General features: G+C 41.1%; 1 protein-coding gene across 3 annotated transcripts in view; it reads left to right on the forward strand.

Moving 5' to 3' along the window:
* Positions 1–17,125: 17,125 nt before the first annotated feature.
* The window catches only part of LOC117398122 (eukaryotic translation initiation factor 3 subunit C-like), a 24,685-nt gene continuing 24,382 nt past the window's right edge, over positions 17,126–17,428 (forward strand). For 2 of the 3 annotated variants that reach the window (XM_059017016.1, XM_059017018.1), the window contains exon 1: positions 17,126–17,278. The gene's annotated coding sequence lies outside the window, so the exon portion shown is untranslated. Of the gene's footprint in view, positions 17,283–17,428 lie in introns of all 3 variants that reach the window. The other variant, XM_059017017.1, reaches the window with a different exon arrangement.

The following is a 17,428-nucleotide window of genomic DNA, read 5'->3' on the forward strand; positions in this document are numbered from 1 at the left end:
TTGAATATTACTCTATCAATCTACAGCAGAACCTCTTGGGAATGGAGGTTGTTCGTAATTCTGAAATGTCTGGAACTCTGAATATGAGTTTTCAGTGGTTTTAATAAATTCCCATCCCTGCTATCTACACCCTCAATCTGGAGAATAATACAAGGATACAGCACAGTAATGCAATACTCATATTGGTGTGGCTGGTGCTAAAGTCTTTAAAACGATACCATCAATGGAAAAAGCTACATTGAAGTTACCATTGAAATCGTAACTGTAGCAAAAACACAGATTTAAACGTCCAGGAGAACGTGGGTTAACGTAGTGCTTGTTATTTTTTTAATGTCTTCACGCAGCTTGCTCAGCCATTTAGCCTCCTTTGGCTTTAAAAAACAAAAACTGTGCTTTGTTCAAAACTAAACTGTTCCTAGTAACATTCCCTGCACTTGCTTTGAAATCTGCCTCCCCTTTGTCTGGATACATTTGTTGGTTCAGTAATTTTGCCCTCTCCATGACCAGCATGGTGCTTATTGGAGTGCCTATCTGGGTGCATTGCACGCATGGCTGAGTGATTGCATTCCTCCAGCTGAAAGTGGGGTGTTCGCTAGAGCGGTCAGCTCGGAGGTTTGGAGTTTGTAACTCTGGGGTTCTGCTGTACTTTGTCATTACATCAGTTCTCTTTTCTCTTCCAGAACCATCTCCTCCTAGAAAGATAAAGATAGACTCAGTGGAAACCAATTCTGTTTCTCTGAGCTGGGGCAGACCTGCTGGTATGAAAGAGATCCCTCACAGTTTTAAAATCACCTATTCAAGCTCTGTGAAGGACAACCCTCTTTCCATCACTGCACGCTCCAATTCCACTGTCATCTCTGAGCTGAGACCTGGGAGAGAGTACAGCTTCACAGTCACCACAGTGCTGGAGAATGGGACCCAGAGCACGCCTGTTTCAACATCTGTCTGCACAAGTAAGAATTATTTATTTACAACTCTTCTTTTGAATATTACTCTATCAGTCTACAGTAGAACCTCAGAGTTACGAACCCCTTGGGAATGGAGGTTGTTCGTAAGTCTGAAATGTCTGGAACTCTGAATATGAGATTTCAGTGGTTTTTAATACATGTGCACACCTGCTAACTACTAGGGATGTGCTTTTGGTACATTTTTATGAACGTTTAAATGCTGTGCAGGTGTCCGTGTTTAAACATTTTAAACCATATCTACACACACACTCTTTATAATACATTCTGATGTATACTGACAGCCCTGGTTAGTATTTTCCAAGCAAAGAACCCCTAAATAATTAATAACGTTTTAACATCGCAAAGACTGAACAACAAAGTAAAAAGAAACACACATACACACCAAAGTATATATTAAAATGAGGGCTGTCACTCGATTCAAATGTTTGATTGGTTCATTTCTGGACATTAGCCCTGTGGGCACAAAGTGAATAAACTAAACTTTTTTTACATTTATATTATATTCAAAGAACAAAACCAAACCAATAATAATAATAATTAAAACAAACACATTTTACACATGTTACAGAATCTATCAAATGCACAGATTCCAATACATTGTTATATTAACTACTGTTCAGGGATCGGTGCACAAACAGGAAATCCATTTATTTTCTTTTTAAATATCCCCTTCGGTTCACAAACTACATAAATAGCGAGGATTTTTTTATTTAAACAAATGATTTGCATACAGTGTACTTGTAAATTAAAGCCAATACATAATTCATTTACACTCATGTGATCTCTGAATTAATATTGGGGATGGAAAACCCTCCTTTTAAAATTGTGTTGCACGTATTCACAGGGATGTGAGGGCTAAATAAGTGCCAGTCACCATCTGGAGCATTCTGTTCATTATGGAGGTTTGTTTTTTACTGCCATCAGTAGCTCCATCCACAGTGATTTCTGAATGTGTTCATTTCAAATGGTGAAGCATTGAACCTGTGTTTTTGTGGTACGGCAATTTTGTTTGGCATAATAATTTACACATCACAGTTCTCTCGTCCGGTTCCTCAAAATACTTCCAAACGTGGCTTTGCCTCGTTCCTTTGTTTAGAAATGCCACTTTATAAAAAATATATAACAAACGTCAGAAAAAACGCTCGTCATTAACCCTCTTACCACGTGGACTGGATACCATACCACACCCACTGCAGCATGAACACACAGTGCACCAATGAAACGTCAGATCAACCGAGAATAAACCCCGCCCCTGTGTCAATCTTACTGTTGCACCAATTAGAGAAGCAACGTGGAGGCAATTGCCAAACCCCTTCCTTTTAATAATATCCACCCTTACTGTGGCACTAGAGCAGTCTGATACACGACGGACTGACTGTATAGGATGATAAATTAATACATTAAAAAACATGTGTTTGGTGAAATTTGTCACATGACCGGCTTAACCACTTCTTTAGAGTTTATACATTTAAACGTCTATAATTCCCATCCCTGCTATCTATACCCTCAATCTGGAGAATAATACAAGGATACAGCACAGTAATGCAATACTCATATTGGTATGGTTGGTGCTAAAGTATTTAAAACTAAACTATCAATGGAACAAGGCTAAATTTAAGTTACCATTGAAATCGTAAGTGTAAATGTTTTTATGTTTTTTTTTGTAAATGTCTTCACGCAGCTTGCTCAGTCATTTACCCTACTTTGGCTTTAAAAAAAAATCTGTGCTTTGTTTAAAACTAAAATGTTTCTGTTAAAATTCCCTGCACTTGTTTTGAAATCTGCCTCCCCTTTGTCTGGATACATTTGTTGGTTCAGTAATTTTGCCTTCATGACCAGCATGGTGCTTATAGGAGTGCCTATCTGGTTGCATTGCACGCATGGCTGAGTGATTGCATTCTTCCAGCTGAAAGTGGGGTGTTCGCTAGAGCGGTCAGCTCGGAGGTTTGGTGTTTGTAACTCTGGGGTTCTGCTGTACTTTGTCATGACATCAGTTCTCTTTTCTCTTGCAGAACCGTCTCCTCCTGGAGAGATAAAGATAGACTCAGTGGAAACCGATTCTGTTTCTCTGAGCTGGGGCAGTCCTGACAATATGGATGGGATCCCACACAGCTTTCACATTACCTACTCTAGCTCTGATGAGAGTGACCAAGACTCCTTCACTACACCCTCCAATTCCACTGTCATCTCTGAGCTGAGACCTGGGAGAGAGTACAGCTTCACAGTCACCACAGAGCTGAAGAATGGGACCCAGAGCACGCCTGTTTCAACATCTGTCCGTACAAGTAAGAATTATTTATTTACAACTTTACTTCTGAATATTAGTCTCTCAATCTACTTTGTCATTACATCAGTTCTCTTTTCTCTTCCAGAACCGTCTCCTCCTGGAGAGATAAAGATAGACTCAGTGGGAAGCGACTCTGTCTCTCTGAGCTGGGATAGTCCTGCTGGTATGAGAAAGATCCCACGCAGTTTTAAAATCACCTATATAAGCTCTTTGAAGGACAACCCTCTTTCCATCACTGCACCCTCCAATTCCACTGTCATCTCTAAGCTGAGACCTGGGAGAGAGTACAGCTTCACAGTCACCACAGTGCTGGAGAATGGGACCCAGAGCATGCCTGTTTCAACATCTGTCTGCACAAGTAAGAATGATAATTTTACAACTCTTCATTTGAATATTAAACTCTCAATCTACAGTAGTACCTCTTGGAAGTGAGGTTGTCCGTAAGTCTGAAATGTCTGGAATTCTGTGTAACAGGGCGAGGATCCCTGTATGTATTATGTGTTTATTTATTTTTAGAACGGGGTCTCCCCATCCGCCCCTGTGCAGGTTATTGTTTTGTCTTTGTTTGTTTTTGTGTTTATGTATAAATATAGCGGCAGAGCCGTGTTTTGTTATTGTATTTAAAGCCGTGTTCTTGTTTAGTTTGTATTTATTTAAAATGTATGACAGCGAAGCGCCTCATGTTTTGTTTATTTTAAAATGTGTTCTGGCAGAGGCGAGAGTGTGTACTCGTCCTCTGCCAGGAATAATTAAAAACCTTGTGCAGAAGGTGGCCATCTCCCGACTTAATTATGTGATTAATTTGCTAAATCGGGATATGGTCACTGGCATATAAACCTGCAGCTCTCTCGGTTCCACGTGGTGGGTGTTCAGAGGAGAAACGAGAGCGAGCGAGCGAGAAATTTATTTAAAAATATTCTAGGAACAGTGAAGGCGATTTGCCCAGCCTGACCTGGATCATTTATTGTTTTGTGTTCGTGACTTGTTTTGTTTGAACTTTTATTTTGCTCTGTGAGCACTGTGTTTTGTGTTTAAATATTTTATTTAGTTTTGTATTATTTAAATAAAACGGCGCACGCAGCGTTTGTTTTGAACTGCAGTATTAGCTGGTGTCAGTTTGTCCTTCCTGCTTCTAGCCTGACGTCGCCGCTCGTCCACCCTGTCACACTCTGAATATGAGTTTTCAGTGGTTTTAATAAATTCCCATCCCTGCTATCTACACCCTCAATCTGGTTAATAATACAAGGATACAGCACAGTAATGCAATACTCATATTGGTATGGCTGGTTCTAAAGTCTTTAAAACGATACCATCAATGGAAAAAAGCTACATTGAAGTTACCATTGAAATCGTAACTGTAGCAAAAACACAGATTTAAACGTCCAGGAGAACGTGGGTTAACGTAGTGCTTGTTATTTTTTTAATGTCTTCATGCAGCTTGCTCAGCCATTTAGCCTCCTTTGGCTTTAAAAAACAAAACCTGTGTTTTGTTTAAAACTAAACTGTTCCTAGTAAAATTCCCCGCACTTGCTTTGAAATCTGCCTCTCCTTTGTCTGGATACATTTGTTGGTTCAGTAATTTTGCCTTCTCCATGACCAGCATGGTGCTTATAGGAGTGCCTATCTGGTTGCATTGCACGCATGGCTGAGTGATTGCATTCTTCCAGCTGAAAGTGGGGTGTTCGGTAGAGCGGTCAGCTCAGAGGTTTGGAGTTTGTAACTCTGGGATTCTGCTGTACTTTGTCATTACATCAGTTCTTTTTTCTCTTCCAGAACCGTCTCCTCCTGGAGAGATAAAAATAGACTCAGTGGAAACCGTTTCTGTCTCTCTGAGCTGGGGCAGTCCTGACAATATGGATGGGGTGCCACACAGCTTTTATATTACCTACTCTAGCTCTGATAAGAGTCACCAAGACTTCATCCCTGCACCCTCCAATTCCACTGTCATCTCTGAGCTGAGACCTGGGAGAGAGTACAGCTTCACAGTCACCACAGTGCTGGAGAATGGCACCCAGAGCACGCCTGTTTCAACATCTGTCTGGACAAGTAAGAATTATTTATTTGCAATTTTTCTTCTGAATATTAGTCTCTCAATCTACTTTGTCATTATATCACTTCTCTTTTCTCTTTCAGAACCGTCTCCTCCTGGAGAGATAAAGATAGACTCAGTGGAAATCGATTCTGTTTCTCTGAGCTGGGGCAGACCTGCTGGTATGAAAGAGATCCCTCACAGTTTTAAAATCACCTATTCAAGCTCTGTGAAGGACAACCCTCTTTCCATCACTGCACCCTCCAATTCCACTGTCATCTCTAAGCTGAGACGTGGGAGAGAGTACAGCTTCACAGTCACCACAGTGCTGGAGAATGGGACCCAGAGCACGCCTGTTTCAACATCTGGCTGCACAAGTAAGAATTGTTTATTTACAACTCTTCTTTTGAATTTTACTCTATCAATCTACAGCAGAACCTCTTGGGAATGGAGGTTGTTCGTAAGTCTAAAATGTCTGGAACTCTGAATATGAGTTTTCAGTGGTTTTAATAAATTCCCATCCCTGCTATCTACACCCTCAATCTGGTTAATAATACAAGGATAAAGCACAGTAATGCAATACTCATGTTGGTGTGGCTGGTTCTAAAGTCTTTAAAACGATACCTTCAATGGAAAAAAGCTACATTGAAGTTACCATTGAAATCGTAACTGTAGCAAAAACACAGATTTAAACGTCCAGGAAAACGTGGGTTAACGTAGTGCTTGTTATTTTTTTAATGTCTTCACGCAGCTTGCTCAGCCATTTAGCCTCCTTTGGCTTTAAAAAACAAAACCTGTGCTTTGTTCAAAACTAAACTGTTCCTAGTAAAATTCCCTGCACTTGCTTTGAAATCTGCCTCCCCTTTGTCTGGGTACATTTGTTGGTTCAGTAATTCTGCCTTCTCCATGACCAGCATGGTGCTTATAGGAGTGCCTATCTGGTTGCATTGCACGCATGGCTGAGTGATTGCATTCTTCCAGCTGAAAGTGGGGTGTTCGCTAGAGCGGTCAGCTCGGAGGTTTGGAGTTTGTAACTCTGGGGTTCTGCTGTACTTTGTCATTACATCAGTTCTCTTTTCTCTTCCAGAACCATCTCCTCCTGGAGAGATAAAGATAGTCTCAGTGGAAATCGATTCTGTCTCTCTGAGCTGGGGCAGTCCTGACAATATGGATGGGATCCCACACAGCTTTCACATTACCTACTCTAGCTCTGATAAGAGTGACCAAGACTCCATCACTGCACCCTCCAATTCCACTGTCATCTCTAAGCTGAGTCCTGTGAGAGAGTACAGCTTCACAGTCACCACAGTGCTGGAGAATGGGACCCAGAGCACGCCTGTTTTAACAGCTGTCTGTACAAGTAAGAATTATTTATTTGCAATTCTTCTGAATATTAGTCTCTCAATCTTCTTCGCCGTTACATCAGTTCTCTTTTCTCTTCCAGAACCGTCTCCTCCTGGAGAGATAAAGATAGACTCAGTGGAAACCAACTCTGTTTCTCTGAGCTGGGGCAGGCCTGCTGGTATGAAAGAGATCCCTCACAGTTTTAAAATCACCTATTCAAGCTCTGTGAAGGACAAACCTCTTTCCATCACTGCACCCTCCAATTCCACTGTCATCTCTGAGCTGAGACCTGGGAGAGAGTACAGCTTCACAGTCACCACAGAGCTGGAGAATGGGACCCAGAGCACGCCTGTTTCAACATCTGTCTGCACAAGTAAGAATGATTTATTTACAACTCTTCTTTTGAATATTACTCTATCAATCTACAGTAGAACCTCTTGGGAATGGAGGTTGTTCGTAATTCTGAAATGTCTGTAACTCTGAATATGAGTTTTCAGTGGTTTTAATAAATTCCCATCCCTGCTATCTACACCCTCAATCTGGAGAATAATACAAGGATACAGCACAGTAATGCAATACTCATGTTGGTGTGGCTGGTTCTAAAGTCTTTAAAACAATACTATCAATGAAAAAAAAATACATTGAAGTTACCATTGAAATCGTAACTGTAGCAAAAACACAGATTTAAACGTCCAGGAGAACGTGGGTTAACGTAGTGCTTGTTATTTTTTTAATGTCTTCATGCAGCTTGCTCAGCCATTTAGCCTCCTTTGGCTTTATAAAAAAATCTCTGCTTTGTTCAAAACTAAACTGTTTCTAGTAACATTCCCCGCACTTGCTTTTTAATCTGCCTCATCTTTCTCTGGATACATTTGTTTGTTCAGTAATTTTGCCTTCTTCATGACCAGCATGGTGCTTATAGGAGTGCCTATCTGGGTGCATTGCACACATGGCTGAGTGATTGCATTCCTCCAGCTGAAAGTGGGGTGTTCGGTAGAGCGGTCAGCTTGGAGGTTTGGAGTTTGTAACTCTGGGGTTCTGCTGTACTTTGTCATTACATCAGTTTTCTTTTCTCTTCCAGAACCGTCTCCTCCTGGAGAGATAAAGATAGACTCAGTGGAAACCAATTCTGTTTCTCTGAGCTGGGGCAGTCCTGACAATATGGATGGGATCCCACACAGCTTTAAAATCACCTATTCAAGCTCTGTGAAGGACAACCCTCTTTCCATCACTGCACCCTCCAATTCCACTGTCATCTCTAAGCTGAGACCTGGGAGAGAGTACAGCTTCACAGTCACCACAGAGCTGGTGAATGGGACCCAGAGTACGCCTGTTTCAACATCTGTCTGCACAAGTAAGGATCAGTTCTCTGTAACTCAGGGTATTATCCTCATAGATCATCTCTACTTCCTTTTTGTTTCATTCCAGCTCAAGTAGACCAATTTCTTGTATTTCATACATTTGTGATGATACATAAACCACATGTGCTGGAGAAAAGGGTTCCAGGGAAGGTGTTGTGTTCATGCAATACAGCTGTGTAGCTCATGCCCTGTGGGTCTGAAGCTTGACCTAGACAGGAACAGTTAGTATCATTTTAAAAATGTTTCAAGGGCCGAACAGGAATTAATTGACGCAAGCCTTTGATAAAACAAAATTAAAAAAAAAAAAAAAAAAATGTAAAATGAAACACCACATTGGTCCACTTGAGCTGGAATTTACTATACAACAGTGGAACTGACTGACTTCAATAGGGATTGTAAATCACTATATCCTACAGCATACCGACTCAGTATAGAGTGGTTACATGCTGCAGTAAACCCAGTGGGCTCTATTTACTCAACAGAAACAGAAATAATTACACCTAGATTTGTTTTGATCTCTTTTTTAAGATGTTGATTCTGAAGGACAGACATGAGCTCTCATACAGTAGTGCTAGAGGGGGTATTGCTTTACAGCTGAGTTTAAGTTAAACCTCAGGCATTTTGTTGTTCTATGTTGCCACCTGCTGGCAGGCTGGAGAATGAAGCATTCTAAACACTTGACAGTAATTAACAGCTTTTATTTGCTGAAATAAGAAATAAATGACACTTCGCTGTCTGTTAAAATCAAACCCTGTGAAGTCAGTAACAGACTAGAAGGGTGTTTGCCTAATAGATAATGTATGAATGTGCTCACAAATGATGCTCCTATATCTTTATTATTATTATTATTATTATTATTATTATTATTATTATTATTATTATTATCAAGGCGACTTACAGGTGTTACAGGGCAGTACATCTGCAGTGTAATAGCCAGTGGCAAGCATATCCATCGCTTGTACAAACCAGTCAGCCTCCACTCAGAACACAGTTTTCTCAGATCCCAATACCTAATATACATGAATAGGGCATTGGTGCATTTCTTATGTTCAAGTGTAGTCACAAGTGAAGCATTATTTCCATGTAAAAAAATTAAAATAATTTCAAAAAGTAGACACTCTTGTGCTCCAAAGTTCTTATTATTAAGCTAAGTGGATACCTGTTACTGTTTCCCTTTCAGAAATATCTCTAGAAGATTTGCTGTGCATGCTGGGACTGGAGAAATGCTTCCCAGGCAAGATTACATTGAGTACTGTCCTTGAGATCGGTACAGAGAGTATTACAGATGAACCGACTCAGTCACTGAAAAAACTCCCCTGGTGCTTTCTGAAAAGACTAATGATGGTAAATGTGACAGCTCGGAGTACCAAGTGCAGTGCTGCTGAGACAGATACAGACTCGGCATTGCAAGACCTTGACAGTGTTCTTGAACTTACAGCTAGTAATGATGATCAAGACACAAATATAATCAATCCACTTGATCTCTTAGTAGCACTCTTTCTGTGCTCAGACAGGTTCCTGCAGCAGGAAATGATGTCAAAAATGTCGATGTGCCAGTTTGCTGTACCTCTCTTGCTCCCTGACTGCAGCACCAGTCAGTGTACATTAATGCTGTGGGCCATGCGAGACATTGTGAAGAAGTTTAGACCCCGTTCATTAGCCGACTCAAAAGGGTTTGTAGAAGACAGTATAGTCAGCACTGCCATGCCAATGATCTCTTTTGTCAGGCTGGGTGACTGCAGTTTATCAAAGTCTCAGATTCTGAATCAGGTTCTCAGTAACCCCCAGCAGTACCATGATTTCTTTACCCATCGTGACATGGAATGTGGAAATGTTCCACGGAGAATTTCAAACGGTCTAGTGGAAATAGGTTGGTACCTTCCTTGTGGAAAGAAAAACTTGGACATCTTTCCAGAACCTGTAGCTGTTGCCAACCTTCGTGGAGATCTCCTTTCCTTTCAGAAACAGTTTTCCATTTTATGTCAAACATCCTCGGCAGTCTTCATATTTTTTGACAGTATTGCAGACAGCGAGAGCAAGCTCTTGTCTGCAGGAGATATTAAAGCCCAATTATTTTTGGTTGGAAATTTTCCAAATACGACAGAGAAAAAAAACTCTCTGAAAAACTTGGCTTCACAATTACAATTAAGTGGAAGTCAGATCCTATTGAAGAATAAGCAGACCAATGACGCAGTGTTTGTGTCAAAACTGCGCTTAACTATGAATGACATCATGGAAAACTGTCAACACAAAATGACCATTGAAGGCATGTCTGCTGAAGCACATGAATTGGGGATCTCTGTAGATGAAGACTGCACTGCATGTCAAAACGCTAAGAGAAGTGCTGCAGAAATCACAACTAGAATCAATGATGTGGTGCGATATAAAGAGGATCAGTTGCCATTGCAAGGGAAGCTTTGGAAGGAGCTGGCTAAAATAGAAAAGGAGGAGTGCAGACTACGGAAGGCAGGAGACAAGCATATTGAAGAATATAAAGCCAATCTGCAAAGAGAAAAACAGAAACTGAGAGAACAGCAAAGCAGTTATAATATATCTGAAGCAATGGGATGTTTCATCACTGCCATATCCAATGAAAGCAAAGAAGAACGATCCTATTTTCTAAAGTGGATGAGGATGAACTTGGATGTTATAGCACGAAAGAAACTTTCCGGTCTTCGTGATAAATACAAAGACAAGTGTTGCAAGTTCTCAGAGAACAAAGAGATAATTGCAGTCTTGGATAGACAAATATCAAACAGCTCTTTAGGAGTTGAGCATTTCATGCGTGAGATGGGACAGCTTTATGAAGTAGCGTGCTCCTTTCCTGACAATGCTGAATCTCGCCAGCAGTTTCAACATCTTCCCAGTTTGGGGGCTGATCTGCTGTTGGATGGCTTCCCTCTTGAGCTGGTGAATGGAGATGCATCAAATATCCATGTAACGTGGGTGACTGATGTCCTAACTGAGCTCCACAGGAAAGTCCAACACAAGAGCAGGCTGCTGGTTGTAACAGTGCTGGGAGTACAACGCACTGGGAAGTCTACCCTCCTCAACACAATGTTTGGGGTTCAGTTTGCAGTTAGCAGTGGCAGATGCACGAGAGGAGCCTTCATGCTGTTAATCAGAGTCAAAGAGGATCTTAAACAAGAGCTGAACTGTGATTTTATCTTGGTAATCGACACTGAAGGTCTCAAATCTCCAGAACTGGCACAACTAGAAGACAGCTACGAACATGACAATGAGCTTGCAACACTGGTTGTAGGTTTGAGTGACGTCACCATAATAAACATTGCAATGGAGAACTCCACAGAGATGAAGGATATCCTACAGATCGTGGTGCACGCCTTTCTTAGAATGAAGGAAGTGGGGAAGAAGCCAAAATGTCACTTTGTGCACCAGAATGTGGGGGACGTGTCTGCTCATGATAGCAATGCAAGAGACAGGAATAAGCTTCTAGAACAGCTGAATGAGATGACACAGGCAGCTGCCAGGATGGAGAAGCAGGATACTGACAGAAAATTCACTGACATAATGGAGTATGATGCAGAGAAAAATAACTTGTACATCCCTGGCCTGTGGCATGGTAACCCTCCAATGGCTCCAGTGAACACAGGCTACAGTGAGACTGTGTATGAGTTCAAGAAGAGCTTGATTGTAGTGTTAAAAAGCTACAAATACCAAACACTTACAGAGTTCCTGGAGTGGACGAGCAGTTTGTGGAAATCCGTTAAATATGAGAATTTCATCTTCAGCTTCAGAAACAGTCTAGTGGCTGAGGCTTACAGTAACCTGTGTATTGAATATGGTAAATGGGAATGGGACTTCCAAAAGCACATGTACAACTGGCTGGCAACTGCTGAGACAAGGATTTCAAATACCAAGGCACAGTCCTCAAACCTTGATGAGTTTCTCAGAAGTTTACAAGCAGAGGCATTTCAAGAACTGACATCACAAGAAATTACATCTCTGGAGAAACTGACTAAATATTATGATAGTAAGGAGGGACATGTTAATCTTGTAGATAGCTACAGAACAACCTTTGAGAGAAGCATTAAAACTCTTAGGATTGAAACTGAAAACTCTGTGACAAACAAGTTGACAGCAGCGATTGATTTTCAAAAAGGAATGAAGAAAAAACATGATGTCAATGAAAAGCATAAAGCAATATTAGAGGAAAGAGTATTGCAATTGCTAGCAGAATGTAGGAAAAGAAATGAGAATTTATCTGAGGAGCAGCTGAAAAACAAATTTGAAAATATGTGGGAAGAGACAGTGAAGAGACTGAACTTTAAAGGTTTAGAGAAAAGAGACATTGTATCAGATGTGTATAATCAATTGAGAAACAAATTAGATAGACATGGAGGTGCAGTTAAGATGGTGTTAAATCAGGCCAATTTGACTAAATGTGGAAAAACTCAGTTTAATGTAACTGATAAACACTTTGATCGCTCATTAAAAAAACACTTCACTGATCGCGTGGGCCTGTCAACACTCCCCATAAAGGAAGTAGAGGCGATGGTGAAATCTGTAACAGAACAGTGCACACAGTTTGTATCACACAAAAAAAACTGGAAAACTGACTACCATGAGACCTACACCAGAGAGCTGTTAGAAATGATAGATGTCAAGCTGAAGGAAATTGAGAAGCTCAAGACCAACGCCCAGTTTGAGGTTGATCTGAAGCTGCACATCTGTGGGTTTGCTGCCAGGGAATTCCAACAGATGCACGAAGATTTCATTAAAGACAACGACCCCCGGAAACATCTGGAAAAGTCCAAATCACTGTACTGTTCTAACTTCATAGATCTTTTCCATGAGAAAGACCAGAGCCAAAAGAAGGCTCAAGAATTCACTGAGCGCTGCCTCAAGCCTGCAGTGAGGGAGTATGTCAACAAAGCCCTTGGGATAGATATTGTGGATGCAATGCTGACTGGTGCAGACTCTGTGAAATACAACACCCGGTCATATTACCAGCATTCCATTCTGAAACAGATACTGGATGAAAACACATTAAAAAACTATGTGTTTTACATTAGAAACTATGAAGGTTTTGTCAAGGATTGGATATTGAATCGTATAATTGATCAGTTTTCAAACAGTAAAGCCCTTTCAGATTTACAAGTGAAACGATTTGAAGCAATAACAAAAAAAATACAAGAAGCCATTGAAAAAGAAAAGAAGACTTTAACAAAGAGTGAAACCATTTTAACAATTCTTAAAAACATCTGCAGTAATTTAAACCGTGACATTGTGATTTCCACAGACAACCTTGGATTAGCACTTATCCAGGACAAAGCAAACACACAAGAGTTCATTGGATATCTTCAGAAGAGTGTGAATGAAATGAAGACATCTCTAAGTGTTGAATTCTCTCAAGGGTGTGATATCGAGAGAAAACTAAACAAGCTGCCATTTAAGCCACAGGACGAGCTGTTTAAGAGGATGTTTGGCTGTGGAAAGCAGTGTCCGTTCTGTAAGGTCCCCTGTGAGGCAGGAGGCAAGGACCACAAACAACACCACGCATCCGTGCATCGACCACAAGGGCTCGCTGGGAATAAACAGGCTTCTGACAAACTATCTGGATTATTGTGTGCATCACTTGTATACAGTGAGGATACATTCTGTAATAAAGATACAGCATGGAGGGCTCATCCCTATAAAGACTATCGGAGATTCTACCCTGACTGGCACATTGCCCCCGATGCCAGTATTGAAGCCTCTGACTACTGGAAGTACGTGCTGATGACATTTAATGAAGAATTTGCAAAGGAATTTAATGCACAGCCTGCTGATATCCCCTGGGAATGGAAAAACATAACAAAGAGACAAGCACTGAAGAGTATTAATGAGGTGTATAACATGGAGTGAATAATCGACAGTACTGAAAGCATTCTCACACAATAATCACCTCGGAACAGACACTAAATCTAAGGGCATGTTTTACTGTGTGATGTACGGGTCTGTTAGGGTTGCTGGTCTGCCTGCAGATCTTTGTAATGCGGAACCTGCTGAAATCCCTAAACATTGGAGACACAAAACCAAAGAACCAAGCGGACCTCCGTTTAAAAGAGATGATTGGGCATTCAATAGAAATTAATAGAAATATACATTGAATAGAAATAAGCATCCTGTTTAATACTGTAGCGTGCAAAAAGCAATCCTATGAAAGAGTATTTCTTATAATAGAATTGAATTAAAGAACACGTTTAGAATGCTGAGGGGATCGGAATCATTGTGAAAGAAATAATCTAATCAAATGCATTTCCTGTTGTGAAGTATATGCAGAGCTAACATAATACACTCCACGGCATATTATTTCTAAACTGTAAACTTTTCAGACGATGTCTCCTGAGGATTTCCTTGTGTGTCACATTAATCATTTCTTGCTTGTCTGTATAACTTCACCAGAACGCTCGTTCTTTCTAATCTCTTCGAATGTATGGCAAATCAAAGTTTAATATGTCTGCAAGCTGATTTCAACAAATATAATCTGTTTAAAAAAAAAAAAACACCTGTAGATCTTGTTCCCATGTCTGCTTTGCACCGGCTGTATGTGAATAAAGAGAACTTCTACCCAGAGATGAGACTCGCTGTGTAATCGTGTTATTCAGCCAATGTGTGATAACGACACACAGAACAGCTCCATCGCTTTCAGCTGTTAAATAAACAGGGCTACATTTAGAAATACTGAATGAAACATTATAAATATATTCAGTTTCTTTTAAATTCCAAACGCAATATTAACTGTAAAACCAGATTCTTGTTTCCAGCTGCTTCTATAAGGACCAGCTCAGTGTTCTCTCTCTCTCTTATAAAGACCAGCTCAGTTTTCTCTCTCTCTTATAAAGACCAGCTCAGTGTTCTCTCTCTCTTATAAAGACCACCTCAGTGTTCTCTCTCTCTTATAAAGACCAGCTCAGTGTTCTCTCTCTCTTATAAAGACCACCTCAGTGTTCTCTCTCTCTTATAAAGACCACCTCAGTGTTCTCTCTCTCTCTTATAAAGACCAGCTCAGTTTTCTCTCTCTCTTATAAAGACCAGCTCAGTGTTCTCTCTCTCTTATAAGGACCAGCTCAGTGTTCTCTCTCTCTTATAAAGACCAGCTCAGTGTTCTCTCTTTCTTATAAAGACCACCTCAGTGTTCTCTCTCTCTTATAAAGACCACCTCAGTGTTCTCTCTCTCTTATAAAGACCACCTCAGTGTTCTCTCTCTCTCTTATAAAGACCAGCTCAGTTTTCTCTCTCTCTTATAAAGACCAGCTCAGTGTTCTCTCTCTCTTATAAGGACCAGCTCAGTGTTCTCTCTCTCTTATAAAGACCAGCTCAGTGTTCTCTCTTTCTTATAAAGACCACCTCAGTGTTCTCTCTCTCTGTTATAAAGACCAGCTCAGTGTTCTCTCTCTCTTATAAAGACCAGCTCAGTGTTCTCTCTCCCTGACAGTCTCTCTCTCTTAAGAACAGCCTAATTAACTTTACACAATACAAACTTACATTTCTGCCCTTCACGCAGGCATGACAGAGCGTTTTTTAACATGAAAATAAACGTGTTTTATAGAACCATACACGTATGTGCTAACTAACGGACAACTGTCAGGTCAACACTAAGTCCTGGGCTTAGATTTTAAAATCATTCACAGAATCTGCATCTTTGAAACGCGTGATTCAAATTATTATTATTATTATTTGTTTATTTAGCAGATGCCTTTATCCAAGGCGACTTACAGAGACTCGGGTGTGTGAACTATGCATCAGCTGCAGAGTCACTTACAACTACGTCTCACCCGAAAGACGGAGCACAAGGAGGTTAAGTGACTTGCTCAGGGTCACACAATGAGTCAGTGGCTGAGGTGGGATTTGAACCGGGGATCTCCTGATTACAAGCCCTTTTCTTTAACCACTGGACCACAAAGCCTCCTTCTATATAATTGGAGGAGTAACCGGACTCAGAACTGCTCTGTGTGATTCGCAACGACACACACGCAGGAAACAATCAAATAACGCGTCATTTCCAGCAGCTGTTAGATGTTAGGATGATCTTGAAGACGCTGCCACACGCTGATGGAAGGACTGATGGGAGAACCTCAGCATGCAATCAAAGGGCTGATAAGAAGGATCATGCATGCTTCTGATTCTACACTTTAGTGTATTCTCCGCGTTATCATCGCGTAGCAGGCCGCCCGATCCGATGGAGATCAGTCGATTGAATGGGACAAGATCAAGCAAAAAATCATCCCATAGGAATGGGCCAGTGTGTACATTTAACATGTTTTGACAAGATGACAATGTAAAGAAAATAATGATAATAATGATCTCAACACATACATACATGCATGCATGCATGCCAACAGTCTCTATATGGTCGGGACAGTTCCGATTTCCTAGCAAATGTCCCGCGTCCCGATGCATAGGAAGAAAGTCGCGATATTTACACATAGAAAAAAAATCATTTATTCTGCACAGTAGAGTTAGTGAAAACCACACGCTGTGCTCTTCGTGCGGCTGAAACATCTGCTGATCACTAACTTATACAAAGGTAAGAACGCTTCAGTGTGTCCGTTATGCCGGTCGTGCGGTGTTGAGTTGAGGGGATACGTCAGTTATGACGTGATACAGTGTATTTTTGCGTATGACCCCTCCCACGTGTATAACGTGCAAACATGATTGATACACATTAACAATGACTACAAGCATAGACAGAAATGTGCTTAAGACAGATAGTTTCACCTCCGCCATTCTGACACGCCCACAGAGCCGCGTCCGAAGTACACGAGTTATAAAAGTGATCTAAAAAACTACATTAAATTATACAGACTGGACCATATTTATAATGGTCGGTCTGGCTCTCAGATATTATTGACTATTTTAAATATTTCTTTAAAAAAAAACAAAAAACTGAAGATTATGCTTTAACAATGCAACTATTCAAAAAAAATAACTAAATGAGAAACACACACACACAAAAATTAAAAACTAAAATACTACATGTCCCAGAATCCTGTGCCCGGTGGGGGCTCCAATCAAAGCAAAATACGGTTTTCATTGACCCTCCGCCCTGCAGGCGGTGCTGGTAATTGTAGTTCCCTTCAGCCTCCTTCCCCATGCAATTCCAACGGTCCGGGAGGCCACCCAGAACTACAACTCCCAGGGTACTGTGCGAGCGAGCCGCCATCTCCTCGTTCTTTCAAGCCAGCCCCGTGGAAAAGCTGCAACCGCACGCCGCTTGTCGTCGGACTTTTTAGCCGCTGAAACGCGAACAGAGAAACTTTGAAACCACCATTTCGGACCGGAGGTAGGTAAGACGGAGCCTTGTTAATTCAAGTTGCCGTGCCGTGGAGTTTAGCGGCTCCCCGGGGCTTTTGAACGCCAGAGCCCGGCTGTTTGTTGCAGGCGAGGCGCAGGCTCCTGCGGCCTGGCCACTGCGCGCCGCATTTTGGGGAGA

This window comes from Acipenser ruthenus, chromosome 54, assembly GCF_902713425.1.
Source record: "Acipenser ruthenus chromosome 54, fAciRut3.2 maternal haplotype, whole genome shotgun sequence".
Classification (NCBI taxonomy): domain Eukaryota; kingdom Metazoa; phylum Chordata; class Actinopteri; order Acipenseriformes; family Acipenseridae; genus Acipenser; species Acipenser ruthenus.